Source organism: Ovis aries, chromosome 3, assembly GCF_016772045.2.
Source record: "Ovis aries strain OAR_USU_Benz2616 breed Rambouillet chromosome 3, ARS-UI_Ramb_v3.0, whole genome shotgun sequence".
NCBI classification, from domain to species: Eukaryota; Metazoa; Chordata; class Mammalia; order Artiodactyla; family Bovidae; genus Ovis; species Ovis aries.
The window spans coordinates 105,081,627-105,100,056 of NC_056056.1; the positions used below are offsets into that span (position 1 = coordinate 105,081,627).

The 18,430-nt window shown below is 45.8% G+C and overlaps 1 protein-coding gene across 2 annotated transcripts in view; it reads left to right on the plus strand.

Moving 5' to 3' along the window:
• Window positions 1-18,430, plus strand: part of ACOXL (acyl-CoA oxidase like) — a 372,099-nt gene that overhangs the window by 166,747 nt on the left and 186,922 nt on the right. The gene's annotated exons all lie outside the window — the stretch shown is intronic.

Genomic DNA, 18,430 nt, shown 5'->3' on the forward strand with positions numbered 1-18,430 from the left:
TGAAAAGATTTTCCACAGTGAGGGATACCCAGAGAGGTTTGCAGAGTTACATGGAGAAGAGAAGAGGGAGGAGGGAGATAGAGGTGACCAGGAGGAGAAGAGGGGGACTCAAAAGGGGAGAGAGCAATCTAGCCATAATCGATTTCCTATTTGCTCCCCACAGTCTGGAACACTCAAGAGAGGTTCATGGAGTTCCACAGAGAAGAGAAGAGGGAGGAAGGAGATAGAGGTGGCCAGGGGGAGAGGATGGGGAGTCAAAAGGAGAGAGACCAATCTAGCCTGTGATCAGTTCCCTAAGTGTTCTCCACAGCCTGGAACACCCAAAGAGATTCGCAGAGTTATGTAGAGAAGAGAAGGGAGAGGGAGTAGATAGATGTGACCTAGGGGAGAAAAAGGAGAGTCAAAGCGGGAGAGGGCAATCAAGCCAGTAATCACATTTCTAAGTAAAAACGGCTACTGAAGATTGGATTCTTAAAGGCACAGAATTGATAACAAATACCAAAAAGCAAAGATTAAAAATCTAGAGGTTAGACTCTCAAAAATACAATATTAAAAAAAAATTGCAAAAGTTATAAAAAATATATATGAAATTTGCTTTAAAAATAGGGTGTTTTGGGGCAAGGTAATAGTAGGTTTTAAAAATGAAAATTGAAGGAGCAATAAAGAACTTAAAATTATTTTTTAATTAAAAAAATTTAAAAATGATAATAGTAAAATATATCTAGGAATTTCTCTAGAGCTGTTGCAGGCAGTGTGGGGTCTGTTCAGTTTCAGATAGTTCCTTGTTCCAGCTTATACTTCTCAAGGTCTGCAGGCCCCTTCCAGTGTAGCCAATGCTAACTACAGGGTTTTAATCTGTTGCACCTGTCACTTCCAGAGCGGTTCCCTCTTCTTTGTTTGTTTTGGCTTCCTCTGTTTGCAAGTCTCTTCAGTATCTAACTTCCACCCTGACACACGGGGGTGAAGGTGGTCACTTACTCAGGCTCACTTGTTCAGTTGTGTTGTGGGGGGGAAGGAACCCTGCAAACAAATACCACTGGCGTGTGTGGGGAGTGCTCGCAGTGTCTCAGCTGCACTGGGTTTGCCCCCGCTCACGGCGTGTGTGCTTTCCCAGTCTACACTGCTCAGGCTCCAGGTTGCTCTGCAGGGAAACTGTCTAGAGCGGGCCCTGGGTTGCGTGCACGTCCCAGGTCTGAGCCGCTCGGGTTCGGGTTCTCGGGTACTCCACAAAGGCACAGACTCGGTTGGGCCTGCGTTTTGTGCCCTTCCCAGCCGCTTGGTTTCGCCGTCTCGGGTGTGCCGTGTGTCTCCTCTGGGGAGCTGATCTCTGGCTGTGACCCTCCTGGCGGATGTCAACTGTCCAGGATCCCAGGAAGGAAGACTCGGCCAGCAACTGGGAGCCTGCGGCAGTTTGGTAGAGGATGCCGCCTCTGGGGCCGAGATTGCCCTTTTCCGGCTCTGGCTGCCACCCGCTTGCCTCCCTGCCTCCGGCGGGGCATGGGCCGGTCTGCAGCCGGCTAGCTCTCCTCTGGTATTCGCTCAGTCTTTTGTTCTGTGAGCGGGCCTGGCAGTGCCCTAGGTTAGAGCTTTTCGCGGGGAAGCTCTCTCTCTCTCTTTTTTCTCTCTGTCTATCCCACAGTTTGGGTTGCTATCTCACGTTAGCTCCCTCAGATTGCCCTCAGGGCATTCAGGCCCAGTCCCTACCCTGAGCACTGAGGCGCGCGCCTCCCGGTTCAGCCCCCGCTTGCTGGTGGTGGATGCCAGCGTCTGGGCTGCTTGTCCGCTGGGAGTGGCAGTTAGGTGCGTAATCTGGGTTTTATTTATTTATTTTTTCTTCCTGGTTATGTTGCCCTCTGAGATTCGAAAACTCCCCACAGACCTGCTGGTGAGAGGGTTTCCTGGTATTTGGAAACGTCTCCTCTTTTTCGACTCCCTCCCCGAGACAGGTCTCCATCCCTAACTCTTTTGTCTCTCTTTTTATCTCTTATATTTTGTCCTACCTCTTTTCGAAGACAATGGGCTGCATTTCTGGGTGCCTGGTGTCCTCTGCCAGCGTTCAGAGTTTTGTGGAATTTGCTCAGCGTTCAAATGATCTTTTGATGAGTTTGTAGGGGAGAAAGTGGTCTCCCCGTCCTATTCCTCTGCCATCTTGGGACCACCGCCCGCCGCGCCCCCCCCCCCCCCCGGCGCTGTTTCTTCTAACACTGTAGACATGATTTCCTTTCATTTTTTGTGAATATACTTATAACAACTGCTTTGAATTTTTTGTTTTCTAAGTCCAATATCTGGGATCACCTCAAAGGCAGCTTTTATGGCTTGCATTTTTTCTTATTTGTGGGTCACATGTACCTGTTTCTTTGTGCGTTTTGTAAAATTTTTTTAGGACAAGGGATGAATAATATAACAACACCGCATAGTGAGTCCCCCCTTCTGGGGCTTGTTGCTGTTGTTTACTGGATTATTTGTTTAGTGACTTGAATGGACTATTTAAGTGGGATCTGTTGCTGCTGCAGCGTGCAGTCTCTGATGCTATGTGTGTAGCGGTGCAGGCTTGCGCATGTGGCTGTGGCTGAGTGCCTGGGAGACTGTGGCTCTGTTCATCACCTTCCCTCATCTCTCCAATAAGCTTTTTTATTGTATTTCTTAATTAAAAATTTTTATTGAAGTATCAGTTCAGTTTCAGTTCAGTTCAGTCGCTCAGCCGTGTCCGACTCTTTGTGACCCCATGAATTGCAGTGCGTCAGGCCTCCCTGTCCATCACCAACTCCTGGAGTTCACTCAGACTCATGTCCATTGAATCAGCGATGCCATCCAGCCATCTCATCCTCTGTTGTCCCCTTTTCCTCCTGCCCCCAATCCCTCCCAGCATCAGAGTCTTTTCCAGTGAGTCAACTCTTTGCGTGAGGTGGCCAAAGTACTGGAGTTTCAGCTTTACCATCATTCCTTCCAAAGAACACCCAGGACTGATCTCCTTCAGAATGGACTGGTTGGATCTCCTTGCAGTCCAAGGGACTCTCAAGAGTCTTCTCCAACACACTATAGTTCAAAAGCATCAATTCTTTGGTGCTCAGCTTTCTTCACAGTCCAACTCTCACATCCATACATGACCACCAGAAAAACCATAGCCTTGACTAGACAGACCTCTGTTGGCAAAGTAATGTCACTTTTGAATATGCTATCTAGGTTGGTCATAATTTTCCTTCCAAGGAGTAAGCATCTTTTAATTTCCTGGCTGCAGTCACCATCTGCAGTGATTTTGGAGCCCCCAAAATAGTTTGATACCGTTTCCACTGTTTCCCCGTCTATTTCCCATGAAATGATGGGACCAGATGCCATGACCTTCGTTTTCTGAATGTTAAGCTTTAAGCCAACTTTTCCCACTCTCCTCTTACTTTCATCAAGAGGTTTTTTAGTTCCTCTTCACTTTCTGCCATAAGGGTGGTGTCATCTGCATATCTGAGGTTATTGATATTTCTCCCGGCAATCTTGATTCCAGCTTGTGCTTGTTCCAGTCCAGCGTTTCTCATGATGTACTCTGCATAGAAGTTAAATAAGCAGGGTGACAATATACAGCCTTGACGTACTCCTTTTTCTATTTGGAACCAGTTTGTTGTTCCATGTCCAGTTCTAACTGCTGCTCCTGACCTGTGTATAGGTTTCTCAAGAGGCAGGTCAGGTGGTCTGGTATTCCCATCTCTTTCAGAATTTTCAACAGTTTATTGTGATCCACACAGTCAAAGGCTTTGGCATAGTCAATAAAGCAGAAATAGATGTTTTCTGGAACTCTCCTGCTTTTTCGATGATCTAGCAGATGTTGGCAATTTGATCTCTGGTTCCTCTGCCTTTTCTAAAACCAGCTTGAACATCAGGAAGTTCTTGGTTCACGTATTGCTGAAGCCTGGCTTGGAGAATTTTGAGCATTACTTTACTAGCATGTGAGATGAGTGCAATTGTGCAGTAGTTTGAGCATTCTTTGGCATTGCCTTTCTTTGGGATTGGAATGAAAACTGACCTTTTCCAGTCCTGCGGCCACTGCTGAGTGTTCCAAATTTGCTGGCATATTGAGTGCAGCACTTTCACAGCATCATCTTTCAGGATTTGAAATAGTTCAACTGGAATTTCACCACCTCCACTAGCTTTGTTCGTAGTGATGCTTTCTAAGGCCCACTTGACTTCACATTCCAGGATGTCTGGCTCTAGGTGAGTGATCACACCATTGTGATTATCAAGGTTGTGAAGATCTTTTTTGTACCTTTCTTCTGTGTATTTTTGCCACCTCTTAGGTCCATACCACTTCTGTCCTTTATCGAGCCCGTCTTTGCATGAAATGTTCCCTTGATATCTCTAATTTTCTTGAAGAGATCTGTAGTCTTTCCCATTCTGTTGTTTTCCTCTATTTCTTTGCATTGATTGCTGAGGAAGGCTTTCTTATCTCTCCTTGCTATTCTTTGGAACTCTGCATTCAGATGCCTATATCTTTCCTTGTCTCCTTTGCTTTTCGCTTCTCTTCTTTTCATAGCTATTTGTAAGGCCTCCCCAGACAGCCATTTTGCTTTTTTGCATTTCTTTTCCATAGTTGATATAAAATATTATATAGGTTACAAGTATATAATATAGTGATTCACAGTTTTTAAAGTTATACTCCACTTACGGTTAGTATAAAAATATTGGTTATATTCCCCTGTGTTGTGTAATATGTCCTTGTAGTTTATTTCATACCTGATAGTTTGTGCCTCTGCCTCTGTGTTGGTCTTCCCCACTGCTTCCCTCTTTCCACGGGTGACTGCTAGTTTGTCCTCTGTATTCACGGGTTTCCTCTTTCATGCTGTACTCACTACTTCATCGTTATGTTTTAGGTTCCACATATAAGAGATATCATACAAGCAAAGAGTATTTGCTTTTCTCTGTCTGGCTTATTATTTCACTTAGCGTAATGCCCTCCAAGTCCATCCATGTTGCTGCAGGATTTCAGTCTTTTTTATGGCTGGGCGGTATTCCATTTTATATATATGTAACACATCTTCTCTGTCCATTCATTTGCTCTTGGACAGTTGAATTGCTGCCTTATGTTGGCGTTTGTAAATAATGCTGCTATTTATATATCCCCCATAAGCTTTTGGATGATCTGTATCAAGCCAGTTTTGGGTCCTCATTAGTCACTAGCTGATTGCTGTGTTGTTTTAACCAATGCCCCGAGGCGTACATTATGCCACAGTCTGTTGCACTTAAAGTTGGGTCCCTCTGCATGGGCACGATGTTTCCAGTCTGAGGCTGCTCCAACCAGAGAGGACTCTGCTTAGCTATCTCTTTCCCTGATTCTTTCGGTTAAACTTCTGGCTGATCTACCATTTCACTGAGCATATCATCTTTTAGCTCGCTGCTAAAAGAATCAAAAGAGCTACCAGGGACTCTTAGTTGCTCCCCATCAAGATCTCCATTGTTTGAAACAACACTCATAGGCGTGATCTTCTGCTTACTTTGTTACCAAAATAGTTAGTCTCCTACACAAAACTGAAGACTTATCTGTTCTAACATCCTGCCTCTCTTCCTGGGCAGTCTCTGTAACATTCAGAGCTGAGGGCGAGTCAGTGACTTGCTTCTGCTGATATGGCGCCTCTGCAAGCAAGACTTCTGGACAGGGATGGCAGCTCCCGGTCTTCCCAGCTTATTTTTCCTGGCATGAGACCTTCATCCTAGAAGCAAGACAAGTCATGGATGCTCAAGATTCACGATTCTTGACCTGTTGTGTCTGGAGTGAAGCATATGCCCTGTGAATGGGGGCCAGATGGGGGAAGGGAGCTGTTGTCCTATTGTCTGTTGCTGTTTAGTTGCTAACTCATGTCCAACTCTTTGTGACCCGATGGACTGTGGCCCACCAGGCTCCTCTATCCGTGGGACTTCCCAGGCAAGAATGCTGGAACGGGTTGCCATTTCCTTCTCCAGGGGGATCTTCCCGATTCATGGGTTGAGCCTGCATCTCCTGCATTGCAGGCAGATTCTTTATTGCCGAGCCACAGGGAAGCCCCCCTCGTGGCTGTATCTGCCTAGAATAAAGTTTCTCTAATGTGGACTGGGAGTGAAGGGGTAGAGCGAATGAGAGGTGCCAGTGGACTGCATGAAACCATAGTCGGAGACTGGGAGGTAGAGGGAGGGGGAGCCCCATCTTCTTGGCTGCATCTACCTGCCCAGCTGCCATCACACTGAGCTGCTGGGGGAGCTCATGGGGGGATGAGGTAGTTGTGAGTGGGTTCAAATGAGAGATGAGATGAGGGATGAGGTTCAAATGAGATTTAAATTCAGATTTTTTGGAACAGATGCTTCTGCACTTGCTTAATGCCCTCAAGATAATGTCCTGAGCCTTTAAGAGTTGTTTTAGAGATAATTTTCAGTGATTAAATGAGAAGCATTTGAGTATCAGTACCTTCAGATGCAGGGTCAGCAAAAATAGTGGAGTCCAGCTGGGATGAAAATTGGGTTTCCCTTTTGAGCAAAGTTCAGAAGTGTGCTCTTCTCTCAGATTCAGTCCTGATAGAAGCGGTACGAAGACACTGGCCTCCTGATCACTGGCAGGTCCTCTAGTCGAGTCTCCACCAGGCTCCCCAAGCCTCTTGGAAAACCATTCGCCCAGGCTGTCAACTTGTGTTGCATTCTTTAGCATCCCACGATTTGGCTCATTTCCAGTATCCTGAGATCGTACACAAAATCTCAAATGACCCTGTGGAAGTTTCTTTCCAGACAGCATCTCTGCAAAGCAGATGAATTATTTTTGTCACAAGCATAATAAATTGTTAATTTTGGAAATGGCTTTTGTAAAGAAAACAGCTGCCAGATTATTTTCTTTCTAATGTTCAAGTATTTGCAGGAATACATCAGTAGGAAGAAATGAGATGGGCTTGTCCTGACCCAGATGATGGCATTGCCCTTTGGGAATGCCCAGGAAGGGATTAGAGCTAGGTAACAGATCTAGGCAGATATTTCTGAGCAAAACGTGGCAGCAAAATCTGGGTAATGAAAGGAGAATGTCCTGAAATGAAGCACTGGGAAACCCACAGATGGGATAGGTCCCACATAGGCCCATGTGTCACAAGGGCAGCAAACCGATGGTGGGTTCCCTGGACAACTCCAGCTGAGAGAACTTTGCATCTCTGTGTTCAAGACCTTGATGACAGATGTGTTCATGCAACACCTGACATCCAGATGCTGGACCTAAGTGAGGCCCAGTGGCTGGGTAGCTAGAAGCCATGAGATGGAGGATGAAATGTTTAGTTTTTGCTGGGAGGGGTGATTATGACAATATAGACCCACTCAAAGAGATTTTTTTCCCGCCTTAAATAAATATTCCTTGAAGGCACATATGCCAACAGAACAGCAAAGTTTGTTTTTTCTTGTTATTTCAATTTTTAGAATCGGAGATGAAAAAGGATGCCTGGAAAAAGCTGTGTTTAGGGAGGCTCAAGACTTGCATTAATTTCCTGGCAGATTAGAGAATAAAGTGGGAGAGAGGTTAAAGCAAGGACTTGTCTGCCAAGTGAATTGGAAGGAGGAAGATCAAGGGAATTGTCTGAAAGCAGGAAGTGGCTATTTTAAGCAGATAGGAACAAGAGTCTGCTCACCTTCATTGGTCCTTCGTGGGTCAGCCTAGTGGCACTTGCTGCAGTTAACTATGCTGGTATATTTATTTCATATCCCTCTGGGGTAGACCTACATCTCTCACCTCTGCTTATCTCTAAAGTTAAAACAAACCACAAAATCACATAGATGAAGGGGAAAAGTGACATGTCCTTTTTGAAAACATTCATAGAAGAAAAAGTCCCAAAGCAAAAGTGTTAGAGTAAATTGATTATATAGAAAGTGTTTTAAATGTGTATATTTCAAATGACACAGAGAAATATCTAAACAAATATGACTAACAGTGGTTTATTTTCCTTAATACATAAAAAGCCTCTTTAAAGAAATAATAAACATAGTAACATCACAGTATATTAATAAATGGGCACATGATATGAGACACTTTAAAGACATATCTATGGCTAATAAACATGTAAACAGACGAATTAATTTATTATTTGCTCAACCTGATAAAGAGCATCTGGAAAGTACATACAGGCATGGCTCTTTTTGGCATCCCAGGTGGCGTTAGCGGTAAAGAACCCTCCTGCTGGTACAGTACAATAAAGAGACGCGGTTTCAATCTCCGAGTCAGGAAGATACTCTGGAGGCGGATATGGCAACACACTCCAGTATTCTTTTTAAAAAATTAATATATTTTTTAATGGGAGGATAATTGGTTTACAGAATTTTGCTGTTTTCTGCCAAATACCAACATGAATCAGCCATAGGTGTGCATATGTCCCCTCCCTCCTGAGCCGCCTTATCTCCCTCCCCATCCCGCCCCTCTAGGCTGTTACAGAACCCCTGTTTGAACTCCCTGAGTCATACAGCAAATTCCCGTTGTCATTCTGTTGTACATATGGGAATGTAAGTTTCCATGTTACTCTCTCTGTACACCTCCCCCTCTCTTTCCCCACCTCCCCTCTGCTGTGTCCCTAAGTCCCACTCCAGTATTCTTGCCTGGGAAATCGCATGGACAGAGGAGCATGGGGGATTACAGTCCGTGGGGATACAAAGAATTGGACATGACTGAGCACAGCACACGCCTGGTTTTATTGTGCTTCTCACTACACTTCGAGATGTTGCATTTTTTTACAAATTGGACGATTATGTCAACCCTGCCTTGAGCTCATCTCCTGGTACCATTTTCCCGACAATATTTGCTCACTTCGTGTCTCTGTGTCACATTTTGGCAAGTATCACAATATTTCACGCTTTTTCATCATCGTCGTATTTGTTATAGTGATCTATGATCAGTGATCTTTGACATTACTACTGCAGCCCACTGAAGGTGCAAATGATGGTTAGTAATTTTTGGCAATAAAGCTTTTAAGGTGTAAACATGTTAAAAGACATAATATCATTGCACGTCATAGACTCCAGTGTAGTGTGAATGTAACTGTTATATGCACTGCAAAACCAAAACTTTATGTGACTTGCTTTCTTGTGATATTTGCTTAATTGCAGTGATGTAGAACTGAACCCACAATGTCTCCGTGGTGTATAGTCAACATCATACTTAATGGGGAAAGACTGAATGCTTTCCCCCTAAGACTGGGTGTCAGGCAAGCGTATTCACTCTTACTGCTGCTATTCAAGATAGAGGTCAAAGCTGTAACCAGTACAGTGCCTGTGTGCTTAGCCACTCAGTGATGTCCAGCTCTTTTCAGCCCCGTAGACTGTAGCCCTCAAGGCTCCTCTCTCCATGGGATTTCCTAGGCAAGAATACTGGAGTGGGTTGCCACTTCCTCCTCTAGGGGATCTTCTCCACCCAGAGATTGAACCGGCATTTCCTGCATTTCTTGCCAGTACAGTAAGGCAAGGAAAAAGCAAACAGATTGGAAAGAAACTAACAAAAGTGTTTCTATATTCCGATGACTTGGTTGTTATATAGAAAATCCCCGAATATTTATAAAAGCCCTAGAACTGAGAATTAAATTCAGCATGGTCGCCAGATGCAAAATAAACATGCAGAAAGCAATTTCTTTTTTTCTTCTTTTTTTTTTTTTTTGGACCGTGCTGGGCAGTATGTACAATCTTCGTTCCCTGACCAGGCACCAAACCCTTCAGTGGAAGCACAGTCTTAACCACTGGACTGCCAGGGAAGTCTGCAGTTGTAGCTCTATATACAATGAACAGAAGGATACCAGAATTTAAAATATAATTAATTTACAATTGATCATAAACATTGAAATACTTAGGTACGCATTTAACACTTATATGCTGAACAGTACAAAATACTGATTGAAGAAATTGAAGACCTAAATAAATGGAAAGACCTACTGTGTCTATGAATTGAAAGACTCTGATGTTGTGGGCATCCTTACTTCCAAGGCTATGGATTGGAGAGGGAAACTGGGAGCAGCAGCCAGCCCTTGAGCTACTCAGGCATGTCCTAGTGCCAAGAGCAGGTGAAAGCCAGCCTAAGGCGAGGACTCGCCTGGTGTTCCAGTGGCTAAGACGCTATGCTCCTGATGCGAGGGGCCTGGGTTTGATCCCACATGCTGCAACTAAAGATCCCACATGCAACAAAGATTGAAGATGCCATGCAGTGCAACTAGTCATTGTGCAGCCAAAAAAAAAAAAATAAAGATATATATTACAAATAAAGCCAGCCTAAAGCATAAGAAATCAATGTCAGCCCTAAAGAGAACCTCAATTACTTGGCTTTCATCTCCTCATGCTTAACCTCAGTGAAGGAGAATCCTGGAGAGTGTTGGGCCTCAGTGTATGTCTCCTTTCTCGTGCTATGGTCAGACTTGTGTCTCTAGGATGACAGCAGGCTCTGGCCGGCTCTTTGGGCAGGCAGCGTGCACGTGGATGGAGGGCAAAGAATGGCCAAAGTGCCGGGGGCTTCTGCAATACTTCACAGTGGTGTTGATGGTACAAGATTTCACTCTCTGTGTATATGACTTTTAAAATATATAAAAATAACGGTGAAATCATTAATCCACCCCAGGGAGTTTCAGCTGTAATTTATGGCCCTGCGTCTCCCACCATTGTAATTTTGTTTTGGATTCATTAGGATGCGAGTTTCTTTAGAGAAAAATCACGAGGAGTCACAGTTCTGACGACTAACATTTACCACTGTGTTAATCATAGATATTACTAAGGCTGTGATTCTGAAAAGTAAGTTAATTTCCTTTGTGTGGGAACCACCTGAATAACATTTAGGTTCCTCTCTAGGGTAGGCTGATTGTCTCTGGAAAGAATCTGCTGCTTCCATAGCAACATGCTGTGGCGGAGGGCTCTGCCCACATCACCTTCTCTGGCTTTATTTTGTCCATCTTGTCCCTCCCTGGAATTTGGGAAGAAGAAGATTAGCTGGTGTTCTTGGATGCATAAGAAGGGCAGGTGCTTTCTGAACGTTTCATGTGCTTTCCAACACACACACACACACACACACACACACACACACACAATTTTTTCTAGCATATTAGTTGACAGGTTGCGTTCTTCTCTGTCAGAAATTTCATTATCTTTAATTCAGTGTTGAGTGGAGGAGACTTTCCTCTTCACCCTGAAAATCTTTTTTACGACAGTCTTAGTGATGCAGAATAGATTAGTGCTTTGAGTGAAAGGAAAAAGAGAGTGTTTCTTTGAGGAAATTTTTACATGGCTTTCCTAGATCAAGGATGAATAGAATAGAGGGTAATCCTAGGAGCCTGGGTAGCAGTAGTGACTGTGATGATAATACCTGCCACGCCGTGAACACCTACTATCTGTCAGGCAAAGACAGTGTCTCTCCCTTCCTCCTCACTGTCATCATCAGCCCTGAAGAACCCAAAGTTCAGTGAGTCTAAGTCATTCGGTAGAAAGTGGGAAATGTCAAGAGTCTGTATGGAAACCAGTCTGAGTCAAAGCCTGAGTTTTAACCCTGTGTCCGATCTCCCCTCCTGTGATGCCTGGGATGGAGTGATGTTGGCTTTGTCCCATGATGCCCTCCCCGGGGCAGCCAGAGGCACCAGAAGGCAATAAAAACAAACTCAGAGAGAGGGAGCTCGGTTCTCTGGGGTTTATGGTGAAGGGGGTTGAGCTACAGTGGGTTGGGTCGGACCCCTTTGGCTGATGTAGTTGAGCCCTCAGAGAAGAAGCTGGAGTTGGTCAGCCTTCAGGTCCAGGGTGACCCAGGCCTGGCTGTCTCTGGTCCTTCACAGTGAGGGTTCCTGTGGCTACAGCCCACCATAGAAATGGTCTACACAGCAGAAACGTGGAGGCAGAGTCATAGGGTTACCCTGCCTTGTGTTGTCTCTTGTCTGAAAGGGATTCTGGGGTCTCCACTGGGGTCATCCGTCTGCTGATGGGAAGAAGTGGCCTGATTCCAAGCTCGGGTGGTTCTTCAGCCTGCTCCCCTTGGTGCTGCGCTCCCAGTGCTCGTGGACGGGGTGGACAGTCTTTGCAGCCTACGATAGCAGAATGTCAGTTCCCACCAGACTAGATGGACCATGACTTTAGACCTATGGGTTTCCTATTGGAGAGGGTCTTTAGATTCCTGCGTTTTGATTTGATGTAACCTTTGAGAACCCACTCTAGTGTTCTTGCCTGGAGAGTCCCAGGGACGGGGGAGCCTGGTGGGCTGCTGTCTGTGGGGTCACACAGAGTCAGACACGACTGAAGCAACTTAGCAGCAGCAGCAGCAACCTTTGAGAAATGGGAAAAAGTAACGGCGAAAGCTCTTTATCTCTGCAGTTTCCGGCAAGAAAACATGGGCTCTAGAGTCTGTGTTTGTGCACTGAGGATGGCGATCCAACTCCATAGACCTTTGGGCCCTAATACCTAAGTGCCCTCATTTTTTCTGTATCTGAAACATTCTTGTGTTTAAAAATGGTCATTGTCACTGACCCCGTCATAGCCATTGAGGATCATCTGCTTTTTTCTCTGGTTGAACAAAAAGCCTGCTAAGGAGTAGGAGGAAAAGGTGTCTGGAGGGCGCAAAAAGCATTCATTGGGAGCGCTGCAGGGTTGCATGGGCACTTGGAGAACTCTTCTTTGGGACCATGTTGCATATTTAATCACAACCAAGGCTACTATTGGGGCTTCCCTGTGGCTCGGTGGGAAAGAACTCATCAGTGCAGGAGACATGGGGAAAATCTCCTGGAGAAGGAAATGGCAACCCATTCCAGTATTCTCGCCTGGAAAATTCCATGGACAGGGGAGCCTGGTGGGCAAGAGTCAGACATGACTTGGTGACTAAACAATAACAAACGAAGGCTAATATGAAAGAGGCACTTGTTTATAGACTACATACGTGCACCTTTTCCATCTCTCCTGCAGATGGATTGAAAATTGACCATTTGAAGAATGACACTTAAAACATGGTGGAGGTCACATGTAGAGGCTGGTATTTCAAGGCAGGATTGCTTTGTCAGAGCTCCCAGGCAAACTACTAATGTTCATCTTATAACACACACACACACACACAACAAAAACCAGTGAGAGTTGTGTGCAGTCTGAACCCTTTCATGATCCCAGACTTGACACTGGCGTGGGGTTGGGTCTGGTGAAGTTTGGGGCTGGGAGTCAGGTGTCTATTTCATGCATTACCAGATAAAAAGTTGCTGGGAGAAGGCAGTGGCGCCCCACTCCAGTACTCTTGCCTGGGAAATCCCATGGATGGAGGAGCCTGGTAGGCTTCAGTTCATGGGGTTGTGAACAGTGGGACATGACTTCACTTTCACTTTCACTTTTCACTTTCATGCATTGGAGAAGGAAATGGCAACCCACTCCAGTGTTCTTGACTGGAGAATCCCAGGGACGAGGGAGCCTGTGGGCTGCCGTCTCTGGGGTCGCACAGAGTCAGATACGACTGAAGCAACTTAGCAGCAGCAGCAGCAGCTGCTAGTCTAGTGGTTAAGACATCTCCCTCCAGTGCAAGAAGGTATGGGTTTGATCCCTGATCTGGGAGCTAAGATCCCATATACCTCGTGGCCGGAAAGCCAGAACATAAACAGAAGCAATATTGCAAAAAAATCAATAAAGACTCTGAAAATGGTCCACATCAAAAAAAATCTCTTAAAAAATGTAGCCAGGTTTTCACATCCTGGTCAGCCAGTTGAACTCAATCTGCCAGGTCCAACTGGTGCTATCAAAATATCCCGCTTTGGGAACTCTTCTCAGTATTCTGCAATGACCTACATGGGAAAAGAATCTAAAAAAGAGTGGAGATATGTAAATGTACAACTGACTCACTCTGCTATACAGCAGAAAGTAACACAACATTGTAAATCAACTATGTTCTAATAAAAATTTTAAAAAAATCCTGCTTTGTAAACATATTTTCCCTCTGGGTTCCTGTGTTCAGGAACATCAGGAAGAAGGAGAGAAACAGAGTCAGATGGGCTGTGGGCTCTCTGAGAGGCTGGGGTCTCCACTGGGGCCAAATGGGGTACAGTGGTCACCTGTGGGACACTCACAGGCTGCCTTGGATCCTGTCTGTGGCTGAGTTATTCAGCCAGGGCAGGTGGCCACAGGGAGGGAGGCTGGGCCTCAGGAATCTGCCCAGCTTTTGTCCGCAGAGGTCAGCCTTTGACAGCCAAGAAGCAGGGGTCTGTCCCCTGGCAGTAGGGGTGTGAACCAGCTTGCACCCCCAGAAGTCTCAGGATGAAGGACGGGGGGCCAGCCATGGAACTCCCCTCTTCTTCCAGTATGACCGGCTGTCGTTCAGAGCAGGCTGATGCAATGATGCTCCAGAAGCAGGAAACCTGCAAAGCAATTATCTTTTTAGTAGGTCACTGGCCTCCTTTGGGAGAAGAGACCAGAGGGAGAGCTGGGGAGGCGGGCAGCCTGTGTCTCCCCAGAGGCTGCACATGTAGTAGCTGCGTGGGTGATTAATAGCTGTGTCACTTTCCATGAATGTTGCTTTAAGCGGCTGTGTTCAAAACTGAGTGGGAATGAAATAAAACAACCCCCAAAATAAATGTTTCCTCCAGTCCTTATGAGTCGCTGGGATCCAGAAATAGCTTTTCCAATCTATCATTTTAAGTGGCATCGTTCACAGGCCTCTCACACGGATACTGTGATGCACACTCTTTTTTAAAGACCATGAAAAATTTGAGCTCAGTGACTTTGGGGTTGTTTTCTGGCCCTGAAATAAAATGATGTTTATGGAGAAAAATATAGCCTTTACCTGGCTCTTTAAAGAAAAGTAGTAACCCAGTGGAGGAAAAGGATAGGAAGAATTTTATGTCCATATGGACCATAAACTGAAAGAGTAAAAATGTCTGGCAGGCAGTAATGTCTGGCCAGCTGCAGGGACTGTGGTCTGGTGAGCCGTGTTCAGGGCAGCGTGCCAAGGATGCTGGCAACCAGAGCACCAGCCTGGACCCTCATGGCCCTCTGTGAGGTAGTCTGGGGCCTGAGGCAGGGTGGCAGGCAGGGCTCCAGCTCCCGCCAAGCCCTCTCAGAGCGCAAAGTCTTGAGGCCACCTCTCTCTGCTGCCTGTGTTGGAGCCAGGCTCCTGGCTCTGGGTTTGATGGTGGTGATCTCACAGATGACTCTGGCTGCATCTCTGGGCAGGAGAAGAATCGTTAGCTGTGAGTGTCGTCTTTTCACCTGGAGCAGCCACAGAGCACATGCGATGGATGAGACGCCAGTGAGAACGTCCTGGCTCAGTGCACGGGTGGACTATCGGTGTCCTGGGCCAGAGAAAGGGAAGGAAAGACTGTGGGTGCTGCCTGCTTTCCACCCACTCATTTCTTTCTTTCTTGTTTAGAATATTTATTTATTTGACTGTACCAGGTCTTAGATGGGGCACATGGAATCCCATCTTCGTTGCAACATGCAGGATCTTTTTAGTCGCGTCATTTGAACTGTTGCGGCATGTGGGATCTAGTTCCCCGACTGGGGATCAAATCCAGGCCCCCTGCATTGGGAGCTTGGAGTCTTAGCCACTGGACCACCGGGGAAGTCCCTCATTTCTTCTTTTCTCGTCCTTACAAGAAAACCCAACCCCAAACCAGCAGAGGGTGGGCTCTTGGACATAAGGACAGGGTAGATTGCTCATCTTATTTGCTTCTTCCATCACAGTCGCAACTGCTTCCAGGCTCCCACCCAGTCCTCCAGTGTCTCCCAGCTGCGCTTTTATCAGATCATCTGTGAACAAGCAAACATTCCAAGGAGACACGGAGGGATGAGAGGTGGAGAAGTCAGGTGTGTTGCTGCTGGGAGATGGCAGGACCTTTCATCATCTGTCGCCTCGCTTTCAGTCTTTCCCACCCACTCGCGCCTGGCCAGACTGGGACACCCGAAGACAGAACAGGCCTGCCCTCAGTGAGCTGTGAGTCTGGCCACAGGTGCTGTTTTAAAACTGTGGTTGTTTAGTTGCTCAGTCGTGTCCCACTCCTTGCAGCTCCATGGACTGTAGCGCACCAGGCTCCTCCGTCCATGGGATTCTCCAGGCAAGAGTACTGGAGTGGGTTGCCATTTCCTTCTCCAGGGATCTTCCTGATCCACCGATCGAACCTGCATCCCTTGTGTTGGCAGGCCATTTCTTTACCACTGAGCCATGAGGGAAGCCCCAGTTTAATATTTTATATTGAATAAAATATAAGTTTAAGGAAATTGGTTAGATATCTAGTAATGTTTAATATCCCCCAAAGTTAATGACAGGTCATACATTCTAACGTGATATGATTTTATCCATGCTGTTAAATGTTTAATTCTAGCCAGTTAAAGGAGTGGGGACAGATGGCATTTGTAGAATAACTTGACATTACCTTGGTACCAGCTTTTGGTCTATGACTGACGTATTGGTTTCAAAATGATCCAGCCAGAGCTGTCGTCCTGCAGACTGTCTGGCTTGCTTGGCAGTGCGCCCTGTTGTGGTCGGGATGGATGGAGGGCATGGGCAAAGGGAGGGTCCTGCTCCTCGGACAGCCATCCGCAGATGGTGAGACTGTCTGGGGAGCTCTGCTCACAGAAGATGAACCTGCGCTCACAGTGAGCCCCTGTGTGCCTGTGTGAGGTCTGTCTCCACTGCCTCATACCCAGACGCATGGTCAGGTTGTAAATTCTAGGTGCCTTATGAACTAAAAAGGTATAGTGCCCTTGTTTTAATTACAAATAGTAATAGTATTACTATTATTTAATATATATATTTTTTGGTTGTGTGGGTCTTAGTTGTGGCATACAGGAGCTTCGATCTTTGTTGCCACATGAAGGATGTTTTAGTTGTGGCATATGGGATTTAGTTCCCTGACCAGGGATTGACCCCTGGTCTCCTACATTGGGAGCAGCGAGTCTTAGCCACTGGACCACCAGGGAAGTCCCTGGGAACAATATTAAAGCATGAAATTATAATTAAAAAGGTCAAATATAAAATTTTTTAAATTTGCCGTTTCCTCTTTTTCCTTGAGTAATCCAGTCTTCTTGCCTGGAGAATCTCATGGACAGGGGAACCTGGCAGGGAACAGTCCGTGGGGTCACAAAGAGTCAGACTTGACTGAATGACTGACCACAGCAGCAGCAATTGACGGGTACCTTCATGTCTCTGGGGCTGAAGCAGGCTGCCCGTTGGATGACCTAGCATGAATGCTCCTCTCCTGTGTACGTGTGCACAGGTTTGTGTGCACAGGTGCATGTGTATGTGTGTGAAATATTTCAAAAATAGCATTAAAGTTGGGATTGTCCACAGACAGGAGGCTGCCAAGCCCAGATTGTAGAGCATTAGTTTGCACGGAGCAGGGGGTGATCTAGACAAGCCAGGCTCTTGCCGTATGCAGCCATGGGATTCTGTATGCTTAACTGCTGGGCCATGTCTGGGGACCATCCTACCCCACTTTACAAGTAGCTTGAGGCAGGGCCTCTGTTCACCCCTGCATAGCTGCATGAGAGAGAAAGGCAGTCAGGCAGGGCTTCCCTGGCAGTCCAGTGGTTAAAACTTCTTGCAGTGCAGGGGGTAAGGGTTCGCTCCCTGCTTGAGGAGCTAAGATCCCACAGGAACCAAAACATAAAACAAGCAATATTGTAACAAATTCAATAAAGACTCAAAAAAAAAGTTATAAAAAGAGAGAGGGAGAGGCAGTGCTGTGCACAGAGTTTAAGGCAGGATGGAGAGATCTCCTTTCCCACGAGAAACTCCAGGGGGGATGCAGTGGGCTGAAATAATGACCTGCCTGCGAATCTGACAGAAGCTCCAGAGTTCATTGCCTCCTCGTTGAGTCCTTTTGAAATATGTTCTGGGGTATGTCAGAAACAGTAAAGCTGAATAATTAATGATCACAAGGCACTAGGAACTATAAAATGCCATGTAAATGTTAAGGTGTAAAAGTTACTCTGTGGATTAAATAGATAACTTTGCTATAAAAATTTCCATGGTGGGAAGGTTAATTTCCAGAGGAGGTGAAAAGCTTTTTGTTGGGCTGTCTTCAGAAACTCTTGATATCTTGTTATCTTAACTCTGTTTGAGAAGACTCAGGCATTCTGTTATCTGAAGTTGCTGTTCAGTTGCTCAGTCGTGTCTGACTCTTTGTGACCCCAGGGACTGCAACACACCTTTACTATCTCCTTAAGTTTGCTTAATCTCATGTCCATTGAGTTGGTGATGCCAGCCAACCATCTCATCCTTTGTTGCCCCCCTTCTTCTCGTACCTTCATGAGAAGATCCCAGCATCGGGATCTTTTCTAACGTGTCATCTCTTTGCATCAGGTGGCCAAAGTATTGGAGCTTCAGCATCAGCCCTTCCAATGAATATACAGTGATTATCTCCTTTAGAAATAACTGGTTTGATTTCCTTGCTGTCCAAGGGACTCTCAAGAGTCTTCTCCAGCACCATGTTAGAAAATATCAATTCTGAATTATTTAAAGGCAAATGAGTGTTTG